Below are 12,430 nucleotides of genomic sequence, written 5' to 3'. Positions count from 1 at the left end.
ATACTCAATAACGGTATGAAATATGAACGAGACAATTTGTAAACAGAAGTTTGCTAAATGTTGAAGAGCTCTGGTCAATGAAATTGTGTTGCTTTGTTGTTTTTCATCACTTTAAATAAAGCATATTGAGTAGTAGCATTATTAATCTTTATTGATACAAATTAATTTATGATAAATGTTACAATTGACTGAAAATTCCTATACTTGTGGTAAATATAACGAGGTATTGTGAATTTATTTTGCTCTTTTTCTTGTACACTTTTTTTCTCACAATTACAACATTATAAAGGTTAATTCAAACCTATATATAATACTAGCAAAGTATTTTAACAGAAATGTTAGCTAACAACACATTATTTTAAATATATTTTTTATGATTTAAATTTATTAATTATATTTTGTGGGTCTCATTTCTTATGTAACGAATTTCACTCATAATTTTATAATTTTTAATAAATTTTAATATTCAAAATAATTAAAAATGTGTTATAATGCATATTGCTAGCTTCTCCACTTATTTTAAACCTCTGAATGCATGTTGTAATAATTTAGGCAAAGTGGTAATTAATATATCTGTGAAGAAATAACAATGCCACTATAACTCTAGCTAATTACTTTGTAAGTTTAATTGTCCTTACCTAAATCCAATTTTGGTGGACAAGTTAAATCAGTCACAACTGTAAAGGTTTCCTTGACTTGATCAAACCGTACTTGAAAGTATTGTTTATCAAATCTCTCGCTCAAGTGATCAAATATATGTGCAAAAGTTAAAGAGCTAATTGACTTTAGGTTTCATGTTGACGAAACTTTTTTCTATTGGGATTGCTGAATTTCTGAATTTGACTCATTCTAGAAGTAGGCTAACTAAACCTGACTTTCCTAACGTTGAACTAAGATGATCAATGTTCTTAAGCTGAAGACTTGAGGTGAAAACGAGTTAAAATCGGGGAGTAAATAATTATAGACGACTGAAAGCTTAATTGCCATTTACCAACAAACTTTTGAAACCAAAATTTATTTAAACAATTCCAAACTGTTAGAAATGGTCAAAATGACCCATAAACCTACAATGAAAACGAACTGACTCAAAGGTTCAGTAAGCCACCTAAGGTATTGTATATTTCATCAGCATCTTAAAATTGTATGAAACAAACCGGACCCAGTGAAAAATGGACCAGGTACCTCAGCGACGGTCTGGTTATTGGTGACATTAATCAACTATATATTGGCATCATTCGTATATAGGCTAGAAAAGCTCAAGAAGAGATTAGAAAGAGAGGAAAATTAACAATTCAAGTTCTATTTAATTGATTTGATAGTATGGCAAATTGCTAATTTATAGAGATTTTAAGACGAATTAGAATCTTGTAAGATCATAATTAAGAAAAGCGCAGTGTTATAAGTGCGTCAAAACTTTTACTGCTAAGGATAAATAGTATATATTTACAATTTTTTCCTCCTTTCAATATCCAACATCATCTGCATGCTTTTGTTGCTTTTTTTAATTTGTAGCATGTGGACTTAAATTGTGTTTGAAATACCAAAAAAATGTTTTTTTTTTTAAAAAAAATTGCCTTAGACACTTTTAAAGGATTGCAAAAATGTTGCTTTTCAATTTTAAGAATGTAATAAGACTTGAACATCAAAATTATGCATATCCTTATTAAATCAATCAAGAGTTGTAAAATTGATTTTATGATGTGTTTGGATATGTTTTTTTAGAAAGACTTTTAGGGGAAAAAATCAAATAAAAAAATAAATTTAACCGGAGGTTGTTGACTATTATTGTTTGAACTTTGATACTTCTGATACCGTGAGTTTATAAAAGTATATTTTTAGCTGAAAAAAAAAGTTAACTTTTGCATTAGTTAATTTATGATACTTGCATTGCAACATAATAACATTTATTCGCAAAACATACCAATAATTACAAATTAAACTTTTAACAACATGCTTAATTAATAGATCCAACTAATTAGCAAGTGTACTAGACGTTATTTTTTCAATTTGTGGATAATAAATGTCAATTGCCATAATTGCATTGATTAATTATACATATTATTATCAAATTCTTACGATTTTATAGTCTACATAAATAAAACAAGTTAACTTTCTAACTCTTAAATCAGGTAACGAATCAACGAGTTTAAAATTAACTATAATTCTTACAACCTATAGATCTTATAACGATAATATTTTACCATGACTAAAATAATTTGAAAAAATTAACACCTTTTTAAAATGTTTTCACTTTAATAATTTGTGTTTTTATCAATTTATATATAATTTGATCATTTATGTATTTTGATATTATTTAGTACTAATGTTCTATTACACTTTATTATTGTGATTTATTATTTGACTTTATTATGCAATTCAAATGTTAAATTATTATTGTGATAATAGTATTTTGTTAAGTCTATATGTTATTAATATGTTTTTTTAATATTATTTTCTTACTATGTAAATTCTTACGAGTAAGCTCTACCAGTTGAAATTAAGAAAACTTTACAAATAAATTCTCGAATTTGAAACATTAATTATATATGTTGTGGTCAAATGATAGTTGTGCACAATTTAAAACAATGTTTCCTACAAATCAAACATACCCTATAATTTTCAACAATCCATATTGTAAAGAAGCAAAGTAAAAGAAGCTAATAATTGTATAGACAAACACTTCTGATGAAAAAGGAACAAAAAGAACATGATATGCAACTAACAAGAACCCAAAAAACACGAAAAGGAAAAGAGAGCTAGAGAACATGTTAATGCACATGTATGTACTCGATCCAGACACTGATGACACATTTCGATCATCCATGTTTCAAGGGTAGTGTGGGGCTCAAACAGCGACAAATCCCAAGTGGTCCAGTATGTGGTCCAGTATGTGGTGTGTACGCAAGAATCTATCTAAGGGATTCATGTTATGCCTCTGTTGCAGAAGCTTTTTGCTCAAACACTTGGCCCATCTAATCAGATATATATATATATATATATATATATATATATCTTATGTGACCAAGCAAATAACAGATCTGTATTAATTGTTAGACTGAAATATGCTCCACAGATTGGGAATTTGGTCGTACTACTAATAGGAACTAGCATGAATGTGACTGTATAAGGTGAACAAAAGGAAGATCTTACATTATTATTGTAATTGAAAACTCATTACCCATTTGGCTTGTAGCAATACGACCCTGTGTTAGGGATTGGGTGAGCTTGAGCATTTGGTATACATCATTTGAGGAAAATGTTATAAGGATATATAGAATTTCTCTTTCATTGCTTCACAGAGAATCCAAAATTTTTAAGCCACTATTATGTTAAATGTGGGTTTTTTTTTAGATTCCAAGTCATTAAGGGCCATTAGTAAAATAATATATAAGTAAAGAATAACTCTCATCTTATAAGTTAATTTTTGAATGTGAGTTTATCTTTCAAATTCAAATGTTAAGACGATACAAGTGTCTATTTTAATAATAGCTATTAAGCTATTATATATAAATCACTAATATTTGGTTATGCAAACTTCACATGCTTCACATTTGATTAGTGATATAGTTATAGTGTAGTAGAAAATAACCCTCTTCTCTTAACCTAAACTCACTTTAATATAAATATTGAAATTTAGTTTAAAAGGTGAGAGTTATATACCATATAGTGGTATAACGGTAAATACCACTTTAATATTTAGGTTAAATTATAATTTTGTCTATAATTTTAATAAATTTACTTTAATAAAAATATTAAAATTTAACTTAAGAGATGAGGATTATATACCACATAATGATATAACGATAAATACCACTTTAATATTTAGGTTAAATTGTAATTTTGATTCCTTTATGATTTTAAATATCTGATTTTAGTTCCTATATTTTTAAATCAAAATATTTAATTCTCTTATTTTTTAGAATAAACAATTTTGATCCTTCCGCAATTGATCATCTTGGTACTAATGTGTCGCTTATATAGGTTATTGACATGACACTTATGTGACAAAGAATTAAATAAAGTGAGAAATAAAATAAGTCTTGGTAAGAATTGAATTTATGATTTTTTATTTAAAGATAAGGCAATAAATCAATAAGACATTTATTTTGTTCAGTTAACTTTAAAAAAAATATTTTATATGTATCATTCATCAAGAGTTATTAATTTTATTTGCATTATAAAATTTATAAAATTAAAAGAAACATTTAATATATAAATCTTTTTAATTTTATTTTTATATCATATTATATATTTTTCGAATAATTTACATATTTTATTTTAATTTCATCAATTTATAAATAAATTTCATGAATTATTACTATATAAATTAATTTGTAAATTAATTTTAATATAAAAATTATTTTAAATCTAATTATATAAACCAATATAATTGCATCAATTAATATATAAATTAAAAAAAATTATATAAATTTATTTTAATATGTAAATAATTTTTATTCTAATTATATAAATTAAAAAAATTTAAATATTTAATTTTATAGGAAGCTTACTCGTTAATATTTTCATTTTAACTATAAATTTTGTTAGTAAATAATTTTTTTAATAACAATTATATAAATCAATAAAAATACGTAAATTAATATGTAAGTTATTTATATAAATTATTTCATGTAATTTATAAAATTTATGTAAATTTATTTTTATATATAAGTAATACAATTTTTATTTTAATTATAAAATTAATAAAATATATTTTTAAGACTTATTTAAATATTATTTTAAGTTCATTTAATTTGTATAAATTACGTAAAATAATCTAGATATTAGTTTACGTAATTTTTTAAAATTATAATAAAATAAGAACAATTTTTTATATAAAATAATTTGTTAATTTATATTAAAATAAAATTTTATAATAAAATAAATACATGTAAAATTAAACATTAAATATTAAATATTTTAATTTCTAAATAAAAAAATTTAATAACTCTTAAGTAAGGATTTATGTAATATAATGTTTATAAAATTAACTAAGTAAAACAATTGTCTTAGTGGTTTATTATTTTGCCTTTAAATAAAAGATTCTTTTTTTTTATTTTTCACTTTACTTAATCATTGCATAACCTTCATGCCTACAACCTATATAAGTATCACATTAGCATCAATATATTATATCAAAGTTAACATTTGACTTTGAATGACCAACTAACGATTCACTAATAAAAAAATTAAAATTACTTATTTTAAAAAATAGGAGATTAAGTATCTTAATTTAAAAATAGGAGCACTAAAATCATAAATTTGAAATTATTAAAAAACTAAAATTATAATTTAATCTAATATTTATATACCACGTGGTTATGTGCTTCAATTAAATAATTTTAATTTATATTTACTTTTCTCACCTTCATATAAAATAGTCCTCTTAGCTTATATTAAATATAACACTCATTTTATAAACGCGAGAATAATAAAATTTGAGCTTACAAACCATGCATGTAAGTAAAGTCAAAATTAAAAGTTAGTTAATGGTTACTTGAGAGCCTACTTTAAGTAAAAAGGTTATATATATATATTACAGTACATCACTACTTAAAAAAGTTATACACATGAATTTATTTTTACTTAAAAAATAGATTCTATTTCTAAATTCTCAGAGTTCTTGAGGTCATAACCAATTGAATTAAGCAAAATCTGCATTATTGCCTGCGATTTTATATTACAGACTGTAGCATTAACATTTCCAAGCATATTATCTTCCTTAGTAGAATTATTTCTTATATAGGTAGGAAAGGATTGGATTTGGTGGTTCATGTGTCCCTTTGCATTTCTTTCAGATATGTAATTCCAACCAGCTAGGGCAAATCATGAGAGTAATAAGTCATCTAAAAAGAAAGACAAAAGGTTACATGGTATATGGGGCAAAAAACAAGCAAACCAAGTAATAACCATCAATTCACACGAGTCGCCCGTTAATGATCACAACCAAAGAGACATACTATAGATGCCCCCACTTTCCTGCACTTCGTCCTTCTGAATCACTATATTGCTAAATATGTCTTTATCAGGCTCTACAAATATAGAAAATTAAATCGTTATTCAATTTTAGGTATGAGTAAACTTGTGCAGATTGTAAAAACTATTTTTCGTTATGGCATTGTTTTTTTCCTTTTGGCATACTAATAATTAAATAGTATATGGTAAAAAGGTATAACTAATAATACGAGGGGGGAGGTCAGAAATTTTACATGACAGAGACCAGACTAAACATAGGATATGACCCTTAATTAAAGTAAGATATTTAAAAGTTATTGTACATACGACTTTATTTCGCTTTTTTATTTTTCATTAATATTGATTTTCATAACTCGCATGGTCCCTATTTTTGGGAAAATATAACTCGCATTTAATCATGTAGGTCACTGATCGTGTTGAGGTCATGAGGTGATATGAAACATAATACAACTAGATGCTTACAATATGGTGCTGGAACAAAACTGCATGAATTAGCTGGGATAAAAAATTTCAGTCAATTTTGTGGTGGCCTAGCTAGTTTAGAGATAAAGGACTTATTATGGTTTATTGTTCATGTAAGTTTATCTTTGTAAATAGGTTTGGATATCCTTTGTACGGTTTGTCTATAAAATAAATAAATAAATAAGCGACTTGGAACTTTTTAATTTGAACTTATTAGTTAAATGAGGTGGCAATTTCATAAATTCTAAAGCTGTTTGGTTTTCGCTCTTATCTTATAAAGCTTTATAATTCAAGTTGTCTGTTGGCAAAGCGTGCTCGGACAGCTTAATTATTCTAATTCAAATATTTGGTGGAAGGATTTATCCCTAATAGGCTAATAGAGAATACTTATCGTATATATATCACCGCTTTGATTTACTCAATGTGTAACAAGAAAGGTTAGAAATGAGAAATAAGTATGATTTTGAGATGATGTTTAGATTTGTATTAATTAATACTAGCCTGAAGCATTATTTCCCTCTCTTGCACTAAGTCTCACTTATATAACAGGGATCTTTGTATAGTTGAAATGGAAGAGTGGTATGATAATAATTAGTGTTTGGTATGGAGCTAGAGGAGGGATCTTTTTCTGTGGGAAGAGGGGTTGTTGGTAGATTTTCTAAGTGGGGTTCTTTCTCTTTGTATATAGGGGTTTGCGAATCCATAAGATTGAATATATATATATATATATATATATATATATATATTCTCTTGAGAAAAATATTCATCACTTATTTTTATCTTATCGGTTGAGAACTAGATAATGGTATGCAGTTTATGTATGACTTGGTTATCTTGGAATCTTGCCTAATTAATAACATTTTTTTAATCATTATATCCAAACTAATTGGCCCTCCATCCCTCAAGAAGGAAAAATATGCATTATGTTCACCATCGATCTCTTTTGGCCCACCGAGGTATGGTCAATTTTGGACTATATATGCTTAACAAAATCATGTTTCAGGATGTTTGTTTAAATTTCAATGATGTTTAAAACTTGTAAAAGCTAGATCAGGAACATGGTTTTATACCAAGATAGCTAATATATATTTTTTCCTGGTTGGTATATATTAATCTTATAACTTGTCTCTATATATATATCCATTTGAAATGACCTTATAACAATCTTTGTATCTGGATTAAAGTACCTTTTATACTTTGCTTATTAATAAAATTTTACTTAATTTTTTTTACGATGTTATTACAAAGTAATAAAAAAAGCATTATATTTTAAAAAACATAATGAGAATTAAAATTAACTATCGCAACCCAACCACGTTGGTGACCAACTGCACAAGTTCACTACAACCTAGCAAACCTCTACTAATTCAATTTCTAAATCATGAAGCAAACATTACTATTAATTAAGAAATCCATTTTTTTTTAAAGAAAATTGTACTAAAATTTCCACAATACCTCCTCTAAAATATAGACATATATATCTCAAAATAATAAGATGCCAAGAAAATACCATTCAGCCAAAATACAACACCAAATAGATCCAAAACTACCAAAACCCACTGAACCATGTTTGAAAGTTATATTATACAAGTAGTCGCCTAAATCGAATTCCTGGACATACCCCTCGTAACATCTTTAAAATATTAAAAAATTTGTTTTCAAGTATTCACTCTAGCCAAATACACGAGTACTCATCGCTTTGTCAACATAAATAATTCTTCTACGGTATTTGAGTATTCAACCTAGTCAAATACATAAGTACTCAACACTTTGTCAACTAAGGTCATTTTTCTAGAGTACTCAGGTATTCGGTCTAATCAAATACACAAATACTCATCACCTTAAGGTGATCCTTTTAGAATACTCAAGTATTTAACCTTATCGAATACCCAAGTAATTTTCATTACTCGCCCAACAAATTATCTTAATGATGATCACTAGAGGTTGTTTTAACTCCCTAATGATAATCAAGGAAACATTACCTAATGGGGTAAAAAAATGCAATGGTTCATAGGTCCAAGGTTCACTAAAGTATATATAAATAGCTGAGGATTTCAAGGTAAGTCACTGTTCATATTCATTTAATATTCTCATTTATTATAGGTACCCTATCCTTTGGACCGCCAAGTAGTACATTACAAAAAAAGAAGACCTCCCAAGAAAGAAGACATAAGAAAGAAAGTTACATGTTTAATCTCATGCAGATACAAAAGTTAATATAGGAGTTTTGTATATGTAGTAGGAATTATATCAAGTGAGTTTTTAAAAAGAAAAAATATATTAATAACTAATTTTTACAACACATGATGAATGGTTAAAATTAAAATATAAAAGTCACAAGATTTTTTTAAAAGGTAATGTCATTTGTTAAAATAATTATTCAATTTAGAAGGTGGAGATCTGGTTCAAAGATCTAATCCAAGGAGTCAATTAAAGCGAATAATGGAAAAGATAAAGATATTTGATTTAAAGATTTGATCCAATGAGTCAATCAAAGTTAATAACGATGAAAGTATTTTTTAATGGTGAATCCGGGTGGTGTTGAGCAAATACCACGATGATAGTGTCAAACTTACAACCACTCCAACACTCAAGTTAATCAAGATCTCAAGATCTTAAGTAGAATGAAAAATCAAATAAAATTAATTACATACCAATATTTTACTCTTTTATACCACTCATTTAGGCCGAAAAACAATCAGCCAACTATCTTAACTTGCACGCGCGTACTTCCTTTTTTTGTCACGTGCAAGACAAAGGCCCTTTATGACTTGGAAGAAGTCACTCCCTGATCCAGATATCACAATCTGGTCCAAGTAACATAACACTCAAGTTTGTTGGCTTGAGCTTCTCGGTGGTTAGTACTAGAGTATTATTTTTCCTATCACTTCCAAAATAATTGCCCCCAAATCATGTCGACTTATGAAATTTCTAGATTCTACCATTAAATAACCATTCCGACTTATTATTATATTACTTCCAGCACAATATAATAATATAACTTATTTTTAATCTTAACTATCAATCAACATAGTAATATGAAATTTTGTTTTACTCACTAATCGTAAAATAAAGTAATAGCTTATATATATATATATATATATATATATATTGACAACTAGACTTTATAATATATTTATTAAATCTCATCATAATATTTTTTTTCTCCATCAAGGCTACATGTCATTTGTGAGGCTTCTGTAGATCAAATTAGTTATATAGGCTTATAGCTTCACCCTAAGCTGGCTATATATAGTTTGTTTTACCAATAATATTATGAAATATGAGATTAACGTCATTCTCTTGAGGCTGCTATTTTCTCCTTTTCGAATGTGATTTGTAAATTGCATTTGTTAACATGCCAGTTTATACTTTTGTCAAACCCTGACTCAGGGAAAACCGTGTGCAAACCACTTTGCTAAACGTGGTGCCTGATAACAGCATTAGAACGTAGTTTGGGAGATCCCCTGTTGAAATTAATTAATATTTTTTTAAATGTACTAAACAAAGGTTAAGTAACTAAAATTATATATAAACGGCAATTTTATTGTCTAACATATGACGAACCCTAAAATGAAGGTTGTCTGCAATTCTTTATTCAATCACTATTTTTTGTTTATTAAACAACAAATTGTAATGTACAACTATATACTAAGATTATCTCCGTCAATATGTTCTTGTCTATCAAAAATTAAACTGCTAATATGATAACTTTGGCACCTGCACACGGGTATGCATTTTTTATGATATTTTAATCATTTAACTTTACTAATAATATTGAACAAGTAAATACTACTTAATGTATTATATATTTAAAAATAAAATATTTAATCTATTTTTTTAAGAAAAAAGACTAATCACCGAAAGCCAGTTTTTTTAAATGTTGAAATACATTCTGGAAATTAGTTTGCTGAATATTTGTGAAATGTGAAAAAAAAATAATAGCACTCGTTGGAGAGGACGAATGCGGGTGGAGTTGAGCTACAGAAGAGAAAGAAAGACAAAGATGACTTTGGAGAAAAGAAATAAAAAAATGAAAAATGATGCAAAATTCGGGAGGAGGAAAAGGATTTTTTGAATTTTGAAATGTCTAGAAAGGGGGTGTGAAGAAAAACAAAAAGAAGAACTTCAAAAAGAAAGTGCCAACCAAATGTGCAACATTATGGGTATGGGGCTAATTAGGGTGTTGTTAGGTGCACCCAGCATTATTGCTGGTGCACCAAGCACTTAAGGTAAAATGACGAAAATACTCTTCATCCGTAAGCCATTTAAATTGATCCGTAAAAATCTTACGGATCAAGTTGATCCGTATCAATCTTATGGATCAACTTGATCCATACGATTTACGGATCACCCTCACACACACCCATCACAAATGTGAAAAAAGCGCAGGGACAATTTTGGTATTTTAATTAAATGCTGGAAGCACCTAGCAACACTCGACTAATTATTAGACAACAATAAAGCTAGTAAAGCCAGTAGGGGGATTCTAATATTGCAACCCTTTTTCCTCTTTGCACCTCTTGCCATTTTTGTTGTTTTACAAAATATACTTTTATATAAATTAGTTTTCATAATGTAGTTATGTTCTAATACATTATAAAAGAATAGTTTTTGTAATGTAATTATATTCCAATACATTATGGAAACTAGCTTTCGTAATGTAAAATATTATATTACAAAAACTAGTTTCTAGAAGATCAGCAACAAAATACAAATGTACAATTCATTGAAGAAGACTATGTGGTGAAGGAGAAGACTGACTATGAGGGAAGGAGAAGCAAATTGGATAGAAAATGTTGAGAGGAAGAAAAAGGAAGAGGTAAAGGGGTTCCAATAAGAGAAAAAAGAGGGAAGGTTGGAAGTGAGAAGGAAAAGGAGAACGAGCATGGAAAAGGAAGGGGTAAAATTTTAAAGGGTATTTTAATTATATTGAAAAGTCCAGTAAAACGAAATAGCCCAGGATTATTCAATTCGACATAGAAACATGCATGAGCCTTGTTATTCCCAACCCATTTTTTTTAAAAAGAAAATTACAAAAATATTCTTGAGGGAACACTTTTTGTTGTTTAGTAAGTTAAGACAGTGAGTGTAAGTTGACAATACACAATGGCAACATGTATTTACTATATCAAGTAAAATAATATATTATGGAAAAAAATTCATAGGTTAGTAAGTTGATGTGGGAATTTTATTTTTTTAATACAAAATGAAATTAATTATTTTAAAAAATAGACTAAATTATAATTTTAGTTCACTTTTAATTGTTGATATGCAATTTTGGTGGTCCTATTTTTCACAATTTAAATCCCTACCCTTTGGAAATTTACCATTTTGATTCAATTTTCAATTTTGTATACATTTATTTCTTTTATAGAAGCAGAGGTTCGTTGTGTCCTAGGGTGATGCCACTGCATTGTATGTCATCCCAACAAGGGTCGGAGGTGGGGGCATGTGAAGATTAACTTTCGGGGGATTTTGAGAAGAAAAAATTGTAAATATTGGAGTGTATTAAAAATAAAGAGGGTTGCATATAATAATTCCCTTCTAATTGTTCTTGGCCAACCCAAACAAAAACATAAGTTCATAAATGGATAACAAAAAAATAGGCTATTATTTAATGCATGCCTTGCTTGATACACCTCCAAAATTTCTAATATGTCCTTTCCACCTTTCATCTTCCTCTCTCACACCACCTTCTCCTTGAACCTTCATCAAGCCACCATCACTCTTGTACCCACATGACCAAACACAACACCATCATCGCCAGATCTGAACGTCATGTGCGTGTAACTTCACTCCATCACCTCTGTGCGACTACACACAAAACCCACAAGGCCCCACCGTCATCAATGCACCCCCACCAAATGCATTACAAATTGACCAATCTATAATGTGACAACATTACAAATTGCTCAATCCATAATTGTATTAATAACATTACAAAATGACTAATTCACAACTGTAATTGGTATAATCACAAATTATGCAA

Source organism: Glycine max, chromosome 14, assembly GCF_000004515.6.
Source record: "Glycine max cultivar Williams 82 chromosome 14, Glycine_max_v4.0, whole genome shotgun sequence".
NCBI classification, from domain to species: Eukaryota; Viridiplantae; Streptophyta; class Magnoliopsida; order Fabales; family Fabaceae; genus Glycine; species Glycine max.
This window is presented reverse-complemented; position numbering follows the sequence as displayed.